Below are 13,207 nucleotides of genomic sequence, written 5' to 3' on the forward strand. Positions count from 1 at the left end.
GGCACCAGCTGCTAAGCACTGATAAACGGGTAGAGACGACAGATGGAAGTAAATGTCTGCATATTGTATAAAATAAGTGATTACGTCAGAGGAAATCCTTCTTTAAAGACTTGTACTAAATGGACAGGTTTGTCCAACAGAACTCATTCAAAGCCTTTTCCTGTGGAATATTAGGACCTCTGAGTGGTGTATAAACAGGTTTTCTCCTAATAAATGGTTAGTAGGTAATATATATTATGCAGCGAGTAAACTGTTCACAATGGTAATGGTTTCAAAACTGGAAATGTAAGGTTTTGGACTTATTTGACATGCATCATATAGTAATAATCTTATAAGTCATTGTGCCTTTGTACATTAAGATGAATCCGTCCTCTGCATTTAAGCCGGCCTTCAGGGAGCAGTGGCTGCATTCTGGGACTCAAGCCCGGTTCATGCTTCACGCATCTATAAGGTCTGCGTGGCCAGAACCACGTGGACAGTCCCATACAGGAAAACACGGCAGACGAGCAAAAGCTTCGTTTGAAGGAGGTTCGTAAATATAGTCATCTTTATGATTCGGTGCAGAAAGGTCACCATGATCAACAAATTGTAAACAAATTCCCTAACAGGAAACGTTGTCTCTCTTGAAAGAAAGTAAAAGGCTTAAATGTTGGGGAGAAAACTGTTTCCTACTTCTACGTGTCGTGAGTGTAGCGCGCCTGGCGTAGGAGAGCAACACTGCTCTCTGGAGTCTAGGAGAAAAGTGAATGTTGTGTCCACACATCTCATTTCTGCTCAGAACATACAAGCATAAAGCATAAAGCAGTCTTAACTCGTTCTTGGCTACCACGCCCTTCTGCGCACCCAAAGGTTTCTGTTCAGCCCAGCAGGGAAAATTCCTAACCACGAGGACAGTCCAGTGAAAAACATGGCGGACAAGCAAGAGCTCCATTTGATGGAGGTTCTTAAATATAAACATATTTATGATTTGGCCCATAACGAGACACCTGTGGGGCCCGTTTAGCTAACAGCCCCCCTCCCCTTCTCGTCTCACCCGGTCGAAGATTTGGCACAGAGAGAAAAAAGGCAGTGAATTCAGAGGCAAAAACAAAAGTTAAACATATATTTATTACAATTTGGAATTCCAAAGTGGGAGACACTTACACGTTTATCACAGCATCGAATACCTTAAGTTCTCTGCCTGTGTCTGAAGCCTGTCTCAACACATACACGTTATCCCCCCCCCTTTTAACACAGACAGTCCAAGCGGGGCTGGACCTACATGAGACATTCAGTCTGCTGCACACAACTGTTTCCTAACCTTTGACTTTTAAATATAATCTATCTCCTAGCTTGGTTCCTGGGAGTTTGACTGTAACAACATACACCCTCATGCAAACATTTTAACAGCGTTATCACTCACAAGACTGTCATATGGCCTTGGTGCTTTCTGCTCCTGGTATCTATCTGAAGTTTGCATGCACCCTTTGATTTCACACACATCCATTTCTTTAGGTTACTGGGTTAAAGTTAACATCTGTATTACTTTAAGCTACCCTATTATATATATGATTATATTTCCATAACACCCATTAAGATCAAATGAGCAACACATTCTTAACAACTCCTGGAGAGAAATGGTTGTCATTCTTAGAAAAAAGGAAGAAAATTATGGAAACTAATGTCTTTTCTACTGTTATGTAGTAGAGTGTAGTACAATTGACGTAGGAGTGCAACGCTGCCCTCTAGTGGCTGGGAGAACAGCGCTACTATGCATGGAACATAAATGCTGCAGACGTGTCCAACCCTTTAGGCTGGTTTATGCTTGACGCACATTCTGCACGTTTTTTCTAACAATAATTGATTGCTGACTGTCGGATCGTCCTCAAAGCTTCAGCTGTCATGGACTACAGTCCAGATCTATCCAAGGAAGGAAGAGTGATGCTCCGGCAACAAGGTCATCGGTCATTGATGCAGGTGAAGAGCAAAGGTTGGCCTTTGTGGTTCGACCCTGCAGCTACTGTAGATCCAGCGCTGGTTATCATAAAAAGCTGTTTGTGTTTTATTGTTAATGTATGGTGGGCACGGCTTAGCTCTCTGTAAAACCCAGAGAATCCCAGTAAGCTGGACCATGCAGGCTGTCAGGACGCCGGGGCGGACACCATCTGGACCTGCTGCCTGATCCCAGTTCTGCCTCTGCAGAATCAGGCGGGGCGGGTTAAACGCGTCCTGATGTGGCAGGAGGCTTTGTTGCTGGTGGAGGCTGCGGCTCTGCTGGAGACTTTAGAGGTGCGACAGGAAGCTGTGAGTTCAGAGAGGTGTGAGCTGTGTGGGAGGGAACCGCAGAGAAGAACCCTGAGTCTCTTTGTGAATTAAACTGAGATTCTTCCTACTCCTCCCTCACCTCTTTTTTCATCAGTGCAATTCAGAAAGCAGACACAAAGCAAAGCTACATGTTTGACTGCATAAAAGTATTAAATGTATGGTAAGAGGCGGACGCCATGGTAACCAGCCAAATGAGTAATTGTAGCTCTTTTTCAGGGAGCTTTTAAACACCCAGCATACAGGAGAAGAGTGAGATCCCCACCCTTACATGTTTATGATGAAATAGATGCTGTTTTATTTTTACTTTAGTTGCATTATAGAATCACACGTTATCAGCTGAAGTTTAAAGAAAACAAACGTGGGCTGAAATAGGTGCATCCTGGTAAATCAGAATCTTTTCTAAACATTAATCTTGTACAGACATACAGATTCATTACACACAAAAAGATTAATTTAAAGTGTTTGATTCTGGTTAACAATTAATAAATATCCAAAATTCTGTTTAAATCAGAATATCACATCATAACAATAAAAAATGAACTGAACTAGATCTCCATGTTCTATGCACAGTCTGCACTCATCAGATGGTCTGGGCTCCTTTTGCATGAATTACTGCATTAATGCGGCGCAGCATGGAGGAGATGATCTGGGGTGTTCAGGAAGCCCCGGCTGCTTCAGCTCCTTCATCCCGTCTGCATTGTTGGTCCTGGTGGCCCTCATCCTCCTCTTAAAAACAGCACATAGTTATCATTTTACTTGTGCATCTTTTTCTAACACGTTTTCCCTCCACCAAACTTTCCACTAACGAGCTTGGATCAAAACTGAGTGAACAGCAATAACCTTCTGTGGCTTACTTTTATTATTTAGGTGCTAATTAATGTCTGCTGGACATGAAAATATAAGCCATAAAATAAAATATTTTATTAAAAATCCTTTTCATTTGTCTGATGTCACAACCTACAGGTGTTTGTGTTTTATTCAGATTATTTCTGGGTTTATTATTGCTAGAACAGATCTTGCCATATTCAGTTGTTTAATATAAACCATGAGGATTTTCCATTTTAGTTCAATCATTTATTTTTTTATAATCATTTTGATTATTATTCTCCCTGTTCTCTCTCCACCACAGCTCCTCCACATCTCCTCTGGTTCCTTTGTCCTCCTGGCTGTTCATCCGTTACTCGGTCCATGAATTTTCATTAGAAGTCGTATTCTTCAGAATTAGGAGAATAAAATGCTTAAAATATAATACTGTTTGTGTAAAAAAAAGAAATCTAAATGAATTTTACTGTAGAATAATCCAATGAACCAAGTTTTGTTGCCGTCCTTCTTTGTTAGGACCCGCCAACATTAAGAACCTCTGAGCGTCTCAGTAATCATCCAGATGCTTCCTACCACTCTTTCTTCCTCTGTCCTTTCAGCTCTTTGTCCTTTAAAGACAAATAGAAACCAACTCTGGCAGAGATGTTCCCAAAAATGGGCCGTGCGGTTTGTGGCTCCAGCTTTACCGGCCATTTAACGCCTCGTGTTCAATACTTGTGTCCTGACTGACCTTCAGCAACAAAGCCCTGATTGGCTGAGAGTGAAACCAAAACTACAGCATGCTGGAGGTTGAGAGCCTTTTGTCTTTCTCCCACCCGCCTTTACAGACGGACTCATTTAGCATCTGGCTGACATATTATATCCTTACAGCATTATTTTGGTGTTCTGGCTGTGACGTCTGATAACTTCAAACAAACAATCTTTTTTTATAAAATCTTTTTTTATTTTCCTTTCCCCCTTTTTGTCTTAATGCCAAAAAGAGTCCAACAGATTTAACTTTCACAAGCGGAGCCTTACCGCATTCGCCGTAGTGCTTTATACATGTAAGAAGCTTTATTATAATTAATGCAGGGAATATTTCATGTTATATGGACACAGAAACAAGAAGGCAGAAGAGAAAAAAAGGAGAAAAAAGGAGAAAAGGTGAAAGAGAAAGAGGAAAGGGAAAGGAGAGAGTAATATAACATCCTCTGAGTCTGCTTCTACACCTGCAGAGAGAGATATAAAGAACAGCAGAACCAGCTGATAAAGAATTACAGGAACAAACAACCAACACCTTGATACCATCACTGAAGAATATACAGGATTAATCAATACATGTAGAAAGTGACAGCTGAAGGTAATAACAGGATTAATTAATACGACATGTAGAAAGTGACAGCTGAAGATAATAACGTGGGTTTTCTGGATAGAAGTGAGTCTGTAAGATCCAAGCATCCAAACAAACCATCTTAAATTGATGGAAGCAGACCATCATTTGAACAGCTGTGTGGAAATTGTTCGACCCCTTCCTTGTTCTACATTAAATTCTAAGTGTTTTATTTTTTATTTTGCTATGTTTTACTGATGTGAAGCACTTTACGTTGTCCTTGTACTGAAATGTGCTGTACACACATAAATGTGCCCTGCCTTGACTATTTCCTATGCCTTTTATTTCCTGGATGTTTGTCACACTTCGGTGTTTCAGAGCATCAAACAAATTCAAATAACAAAGACAAGTAAACACAAAATGCAGTTTTTAAATGTTTTAATGGCTTTGTGTGGAAAAGTGATTGGCCCATACACCTAATAACTGGCTTGGCCGCCCTCGGCAGCAACAACTGCAGTCGAGCGTTTGATGACTTGCAGCGAGTCTTTTCAGGCGCTTTGGAGGACGTAGGGTCACTCATCTCTACAGAACTGTGGAAATTCAGCCACATTGGAGGGTTTTCACATATGAAGGGCCTTTCTAAGGTCATACCACGGCATCTCAACAGGACTTAGCTCAGGACTTTGACTAGGCCACTCCAAAGTCTTGATTTTGTATATTGATTTTTCAGAGTTCATTCAGAGGTGGACTTGCTGGTGTGTTTTGGACCATCGTCTTGCTGCAGAACCCACCATAGTTTCAACAGATGGCCAGACCTTCTCCTTCAGGGTTTTTTGTAATAAATCCTGCTTCTACATATACTTGCACTACTCATATTGTCTTACACATAACCTTTCTGTACACACAAAGTATATTTTTAGTTTCCTGACAAAGGACAACAATTCTATTTGTAATGTTTTTCTTCTGTCTTCTGTTTTTATCAGGAGCCTTGCAACAAAATTTCGCTCAAATGTTCATTGTACATGTTCAGCTGAATGACAATAATGTCCATCTAAGAGTTTTTTTAGACAGCAGGATGGGTCTATTTATCTCAGCAAGTCTTCCATGTCCTGCAGCAGTGAAATAACCCCAGACCATCACACTACCACCCCCATGTTTTACTGAAGGTATGAAGTTCTCTTTCTGAATCGCCAAGTTATGCCAGATGGAACGGGACACACACCTTCTGGAAAGTTCACCTTTTATCTCATCAGTCCACAGAACATTTTCTCAAAAATCTAGTAGATCATTAAGATCGAGCCTTGTGTTGTTTTTGCTCAGCAGTGGTTGTGGTGTTGGTCCTCTGCCTTGCAGCTATTTCCACCTACAGTAGTCTCTTTCTGATGGCGGAGGCGTGAATTCTGGCCTTTACTGAGGCAGAGCAGGCCTGCAGGGCTTTATATGTTGTTGTGGGTCTTTTGTGACTTCTTGGATGAGATGTTGCGTCTGCTTGGATTGGATTTTGTTTCCCTCCATTTAAAAACCTCATTTTATCTTTACTTGCATTGTCTTTGACTTAACTTTGATTATCAGATGAAAGCAAGTGAAGGCTATTTTGATCTTTTTTATTATTTAAATATGAAATTGAAATTTCTTTCATTTGCATATATTGTCTAAAAATAATATAAATTGTGGACTATAGTAACTATAAAGCTACGGGCCATTTCTCAGCACCACTCATGATGGGCATAAATCTCATTATTTTCTGCTTTTCATGATTCATTTGAGTCCTTTTCTTCAGGGTGGTCTGACAATCTCAAATGTAACTCAAAACATTTCAAAACAAGATTTTGATCCACTAGTGGAGGATTTTCTCTCATTCATGCAGGCTTTAATGAGTACATACAGCCAGCCCATCTTTGTTTAAATGTCTCTTAACAAACTGAATAGAAATGTCGCTGCAGCCTTCAACAAGCTTCTGGCATCAGCCTGACTGGATATTTGGGTTCAGTAAGTGGCAGCTTTCCAGGCACAACGCCAACTTTTACGCAGTTGACCTTTCTCCAAAACCAGTCTGAATGGGTTTGGAATCATTGTCCTGCTGGAACAACCATTGCTGTTCAGGTTTGAACACATTTCTGCTGATATGAGGTGAAATTAATTTAGTAACTTAATTAATAAATTAAATTAGGAGGTAGTTGGACTTTTTATTCTATCTACTTTGTGCAATGCAGCAGTACCTCTGGTAGAGAAGCAGGCGCTCAGCTTGATGCTGCCGCCATGACGATGATGCTGCCATCATGCCTCAGAGTTGGTGCAGTTTTAAAAGCCTCCTCTTTACTCGCCTACCTTTTGTGATCGAGGGGAAACAGCTGAATCTTTCTCCAGAAGGCACCTGGCTTCTCCATGCGGGCAGCTGCTAATTTCAATTCAGCGTGAAGGCATCAGGTATTCTTTCTTTGTTGAACTTGGTGCAAAACTTACTCCTCAGTAGACCACGGTGCTGGTGTTTCAGTCTCTTTCAGTTGATGATAGGCCTGGATTTGGTGGTTTTGGGGTCGTTCTTCAACATCCTACCAAATTTCAGGTCAGATGGTCAACATCTATGACATAATTGAACGTTCCAACAAGACGGCTATTTCCAAAAAACAGTCAAACTGCACTCAAAGTGGATAAAGCAGCTTACACTAAGCTTTAGGAATTGCCCTGACCCAGTTCCTGCTAAAAACGTAAGGGACTACATTTGAAATCCACCATGAGAGAATTGATCAGGCTTGTTTAAATTAATTAATTTAGACAAGCTTAACCAGTATCCAGGCAGAATGATGCCAGCTGCTTGTTGATGGCAACAAAAGGTTTTAATTTCTCTGTATCTTAGAGACATTTATCAGATATTAGTGGGAGAGTATGAATATATATGAGCCTGTGTTGTGGATAAGAGGGGCATTAACTTCCAACTCGTGAATCTAGTTCTTTATTTGGAACATTGTTAGAGTGCCTTTGTAGTTTTTGTCTAAATGTAAACTTTCCTTTTTTACTCATATTGACCAAGAAATTCCTGGCATAAAAATGATTAAAACTACCAAAGAATAAATCAATAAATCTCTGAAATAAACCAGTAAAACTGTTTGTAGTTTTTTGGTTTTCTGGTTTTAATCTACAAACCAACAATATTCAAGTTTCAGTTCCAACCTTTGTTCTTTATAAATAAACAAATGATATAAAAAAGTACACAACAAGCCCTTCTCCTGCTTATTTTTAATCCAGTGCATGAACAACACAACCAGCCTGTCTAAAATGTTCATTTTTTTTTTTTGCAAACCGTTTCCATCTCTCTCGTGGAGCTTTCAGGTAATTAAATGACAGAATTTATTATTATGTAAGTGACTCCTGGCGTGTTGCAGGATGCTGCAGCCCCCGGGTCTCCATGCGTGCTCGTCTTCTTCCCTCTGAGCCACAGGCACATGTGTCCGGCTGTGTGTGGGATGTGCACGAGCTGCAGAGCTCTCCTTCAAGGTGAAAGTGACCTCAGTCTGCTCACGCTCCCTCTCTCCTTATTCATTTGTCTGCCTGCGATTTCCCACTGCGGCTCCCAGACCAACAGTAAATCTGAGGCCATCCCAGTGTTGCTCTTTAACTACTTTTTCTCTGAAACTATCATTGACTGAACGTTCCTTCGTCTACTTGTGTCTGGACAGCCAATCAGAGTCATTTACAAGAGTGTTAAAGGAAATCAATTAAATCAGAGGCTACGCTGCAGTAAAGAGGATAAAGGAGATGCACACATACAAACAACATTTGACTTTTTTCTGAAGAAAAATTGACTCTTTTGGTGCCTGGAAAATATTTAAATAAATCTTCAACATGCTGCAGTGTTACGTAACACTGCTAGTGAACAACAGAAAGGCGCCAGAGAGAGCCTCTTCTGTCAAGTCAGGAGAAAATGATCTGCAAGGCCTCTCCGTCAAGTTTTACTCCATTTAAATGACTAATTTATTGAATTTTCTGTGGTAAAATGACCAAAAGCAAAATAGACGGTTTTGGTGAAGGCTGGGAACCCATTGCAGAAATTTCCAAAGATTTAATTGGCAAATTAAATCTTCACCTTCCTGCTTTTCAGATGAAACCCTTCCTCCGTAGTTTGACTCCATGTCACACGTACCGCCGTCATGCTTCTCTCCACTCCTATGTTTTCCTCTGAGAAGAAGAATAATTCCCTTCTCTGCACATGCTCAGTGAGCAAGGTTGGGGGAAATCGGTTCATAACTCTGCTTCACCAGCAGGAGGCGCTCACCATCATCTCAGGAGGGCCGACTGAATTTCAAACATGTTTGATTTTCCTCCGATTCCTGATGGGGAGGTGGTTGTGAGAAGCTAATCGCTCCTCGTTACCCCCTGAATACGACACGACGCAGGACGCACCATGCCGCTGAAACTCGATCCAAAACATTCTCGCACGACTGAAGAATCGGCACAAAAAGGGCAGAAAATTGTACCGTGTACGCCCGGCTTTAGTGGAAGCAGCGGGGAAAAGCAGTAACTCCACCGTGAAGGGACAGGTCGTGTAAAATGACGGAGCGCAGTCGGTGGATGCTGAGGCTCAGAGGTAGGATCATCCTGGCTGAGTCAACAGCTACAAACCTCCACACCTCTGTGGCTTTCACATTAACTCAAGAAGATCACAGAAAACACTTCATGCAAGAGTTAGATTGTAAAGTGCAATTCAAAGCGTCATATGCTCTGACTCAGTGGGTTAAAGAGCTCGGCTCCTAAACATTGGTTCACACGGAGGGATAATTTGGCAGATTTTTGCCCCAATCTTCGCGATTACTCTCAAAATAATCTTAAGAGATGTTCCTGCCGTGTGTGGAGTGTTACGAGTGATCTAGTCCTCTCAGAAGGACGTTGGGACCGCTCCGACCTAAAATGGTGGATTTTCAACATGTTGGATTGTCTTGATTCTCTGAAGTTGGTCCTCCTGCATCAGTGTCTGACCTCACAAATGTACTTTTGACAGAATGATAAATATTGACCATAAACACACCCTAGAAGTTGTGGAAAGCCTTAGCAGAGGAGTTGAAGCTGTTAAAGATTCAGATGCAGATCTTTATTCGTATCCCTGATCTGTCCATTCTGCTGTCTCCTCCTGCTACTCCTCCCTCTCTCTGTTATTTGAGCCGTACGGACCACACCTGCCTCTCCAGTCAGGCTCACACCTGTTTCCTATAAGCTCTCCTCAGACAGCCAGCCAGCGCCAGATTATTGAAAGCCTTCGGTTGGTAAATGTCCACTATTCTTCAGGCCTGTTTTTTGGACCAAAGCTTTTGTTTTCTGGACTTTTACTGAACCCCCGGGTTATTCTGCGTTGTCACTGACCATCTGAGCATGATCCAAACTTTTCTCCCGGACTCACACCACGCCTCAGTCATCCTGCCCGTCTCCTCTGCAGTGAATCATTTTAAATTCATCCGACTTTATCCGACTCCTCTCATGCGCTCCGCTCTGATTTTGTGCTACTGAACTCCAGAAGAAGGTACAAATATTCATATCTGTTATGCAAATATAACAGATATGAACATTCGTTCATGCCACTGTCTGTAGAACCTGTTAACGGTTTGTGATGAGAAGATTAGGGGAAGATCAGGGACACGTATGAAGCCACATCAATGGTCTCTTATGATCTACAGCAGCAAACTGGGAGGGCAGTGGTGTTTAAAGTTATTCTGTTTTTTTAAAGGTTGATTTTTAGTAATTAATTTTGTTGCTATTGTAGATTTATTTATTATTTTACTGAGACTCCTTTTATTAGTGATTGTATATGTAGTATGATGCAACTGATCCTTGTATCCAAGGCAAAAGTCTCCCAAGGGAGACTAATAAAGATATTCTGATAAGTTCCCTCTCCTGCTCACTCCTGTAGATAATTTTTTTTATAATCCTCACTTTTCTCAATAAATCTTTGAAACGTAACGGTAACTCTGGTTTGAATGTCAGGTTCTGACAAAAGAGAGTATAAGGAGAACATCACATCTAAACTGTCTGTCTGTCCAGGTACAGATCTTAATTCAGCAAAGCTGTCTAAAGGACGACTTTCATCCACCTCCTTACCACCAAGGAACGACAAGGTAAGAATCCTGGGTGGGATTCAAACTCACAACCTTCCTGCTGCTGACAGCACACCAGGTGACATGCAAATAAACTCTCAGCCTGTCTATAACCCATTTGTTTCTGGTTTTTTTGTTCATAATCTGTCTCCTCTCATCAAAATGCCACAAAAAATTAGAGAATGATCAATTTTTACAAGTGAGCAAAAGTAAAAAACCAGAAATAACGCTGTGATCAGCGAACAAAGCTGCAAACATGATGAGCAGAGATGTTCACCGCGGCTTCCATCAGCGTCCATCATGTCAGAAAGGAAGTCGTCAACATTTAAAATGAGAACAAGGAGAGATAAACCGATGAGGTGAGAGAACTGAGGTAGGTTGTAACTCAAAGGAAACATTTATTAATTAGTTTTTCCACCTAGCCTCAGACACTGACGACGGCTTTTACAGGCCAAACCTGTTGGTCTGCAGAGAATTTAAAAGCTGGTGGTTCCACTTTTCCTTCCAGCACAGAGACTGTTGGGAAGTCGCTTAATGGAGTAATTCATCAGAGAGGAAGGTGGATGAATGCAGGCTGTGTGCTTCATCCAGAGACGCTGACAGGATGCGTGGGCGCACATCCTAATATTAGCCAGAGCAATCACAGGGAAGGCCCGGGGGCATGGAATAAATTCAAACCTCGTTGTCAATAGATCCAGACAGTTTCCCCGCACACATTTTTGTCCTTTACATGTTGAAAATAGTAGAAATGGCATCTTGTGACAAATATTTGTCACAAGTCAGAGTGTAAAAGAAGGTGCTCAGCTCTGAGGTGGTCAAAACTGAACCTCTGGGCCTCCATAGAAAACAGAAAACCCAAATACTGCACAGCAGCCAGGGTGAAGCATGGTGGTGGCAGCATCATGCTGTGGGAATGTTTGTCATCAGGTCAGGGAAGCTGGATGGAGCTCCATCCAGGACAACCCTGCGGCGGTAATGAGCTGCACTAGAGGCAGGAAGAAGTCTTTACTCCAAAAATGACCTAAAAAGACAGATTTCTAAATATTTGACTTCCAGTGGATAAGTTAACTCTACTAAATACTAAAGGGAAAAAACTATTTTGCTCAATATCCGGACGTTAAGAAAATATAATTAATTTAGAAAATAAAAACCGTAGTCAGATGTAGTTGTGTAGTTAAAGAGTGATTAAATAACCGGTCTGGACTGCAGACCTGCTGAGTCGTGTCACAAGGTTAAACCTATTATTTATACGTTTGCTTTGGTTTGCTTTGAGTTTATTCAACGTAGTGTAGTAAAAGAGAACAAATTTATATACACACAAGGATGAAATAAAATAAAAACCAGCAAAAGAAGAACAGTAAAGTCTAAGGAGTGGGTAGAAGTATAAACATAATCAATTCCTGTTGGTTATAATAACTACTTTCTATATCTATCAATAGTACAGTTCTTGTAAACCGTTATAACAATGCAGTTTTGCAGCAGTAATCTGTGCATTTATAGCCACTCGTCTAGATTAGCGTAATGCCCTGTATAAGGGAACCAGTGATTCCTGCATCTCTCAGCTTCAGAGGGTTCAGAATGCTGCTGCTCGTCTTTTAACACCAAAGTTTGACCGTATCTCCTCTGTTCTAGCCTCGCTGCACTGCTTACCTGTACATTTTAGGATTCATTTTAAAATCCTTTTATTTGCTTTTAAAGCTCTAAGAGGCCTGCTTCCACCCGAGCCGCTACGTCCCTGCACACCGTCCCGTTCCCTCAGGTCAGCTGATCAGCTGATGAAGCGCTCGCTTAGAGGAGGCCGCGCTTTCTGCAGCAGCTCCTAAGTTACCGAACGACCTTCCTTTGGTCTTCAGACAGACTTTCTGAGTTTAAAACCCGGTTAAAATCAACTCTTCTTCTTGGCCTTGGACACCATGTTGACTTTTAAAATTGTTCAGTTTGATTTATTACTAATTTTATTGACTAATTCTTTCCATTTACTTTTATTGATTCTATGATGAATCTATTATTTTAGTATAGGGCTGTTTTATTGACTCAGGTCTTATTGATTGTACTTGTTTAATGCTCCCATATGACAGCTGTTTATTTACTCTGGTCCTGTGGTGTTTAAAGCGCTCTAGAAATAAAGCCGGTATGGTGAACAGACTTGTGCTGCATTCAGGTAGTAATCAAGAACTTAAAAATTTTAGTGGGCGACTTCGCTCCTGAAAACAGGTTTACTTACATAACATTTTTACCTGTTTTACTTCTCCCTGTAGTTCAGACTAATCTTTACTCAGAACAGATTCAGTCTGAACCACTCGTGAAAATAACTCACTTAGAGGCAGAAAAGTGTGCAGATGAAGCTAAACGCTATTCGTTTAAATTAGCTCTAAAAATGTGCCATAAAGATCAGGTACATGTTGAAGATCATCATGACTTCTAAAGAGAAGTCAGTGAGCATTTTAAACACACCCCCTATGATAAAAGTCAGAGTCTGAGCAGCCGGGAGAACTTCCTTGGAGCACGATGTTCTTCATTTCTTCAGGTTCATTTTCACCTCTCTTCATTTAAGTGCCTCAGACACGCCAGGCTGAGTTTTCATCTCTCCCGGTTCGCCTCGTGTCAAACCCGCTGCGCCGCTCGGGGCCGCCGTCTGGCACCAGCTTTAACTTTTCCTCTTCCTGTTGCTCTTAGCGCTATCACACTT

This window comes from Fundulus heteroclitus, chromosome 19 (assembly GCF_011125445.2).
Source record: "Fundulus heteroclitus isolate FHET01 chromosome 19, MU-UCD_Fhet_4.1, whole genome shotgun sequence".
Lineage (NCBI taxonomy): Eukaryota > Metazoa > Chordata > Actinopteri > Cyprinodontiformes > Fundulidae > Fundulus > Fundulus heteroclitus.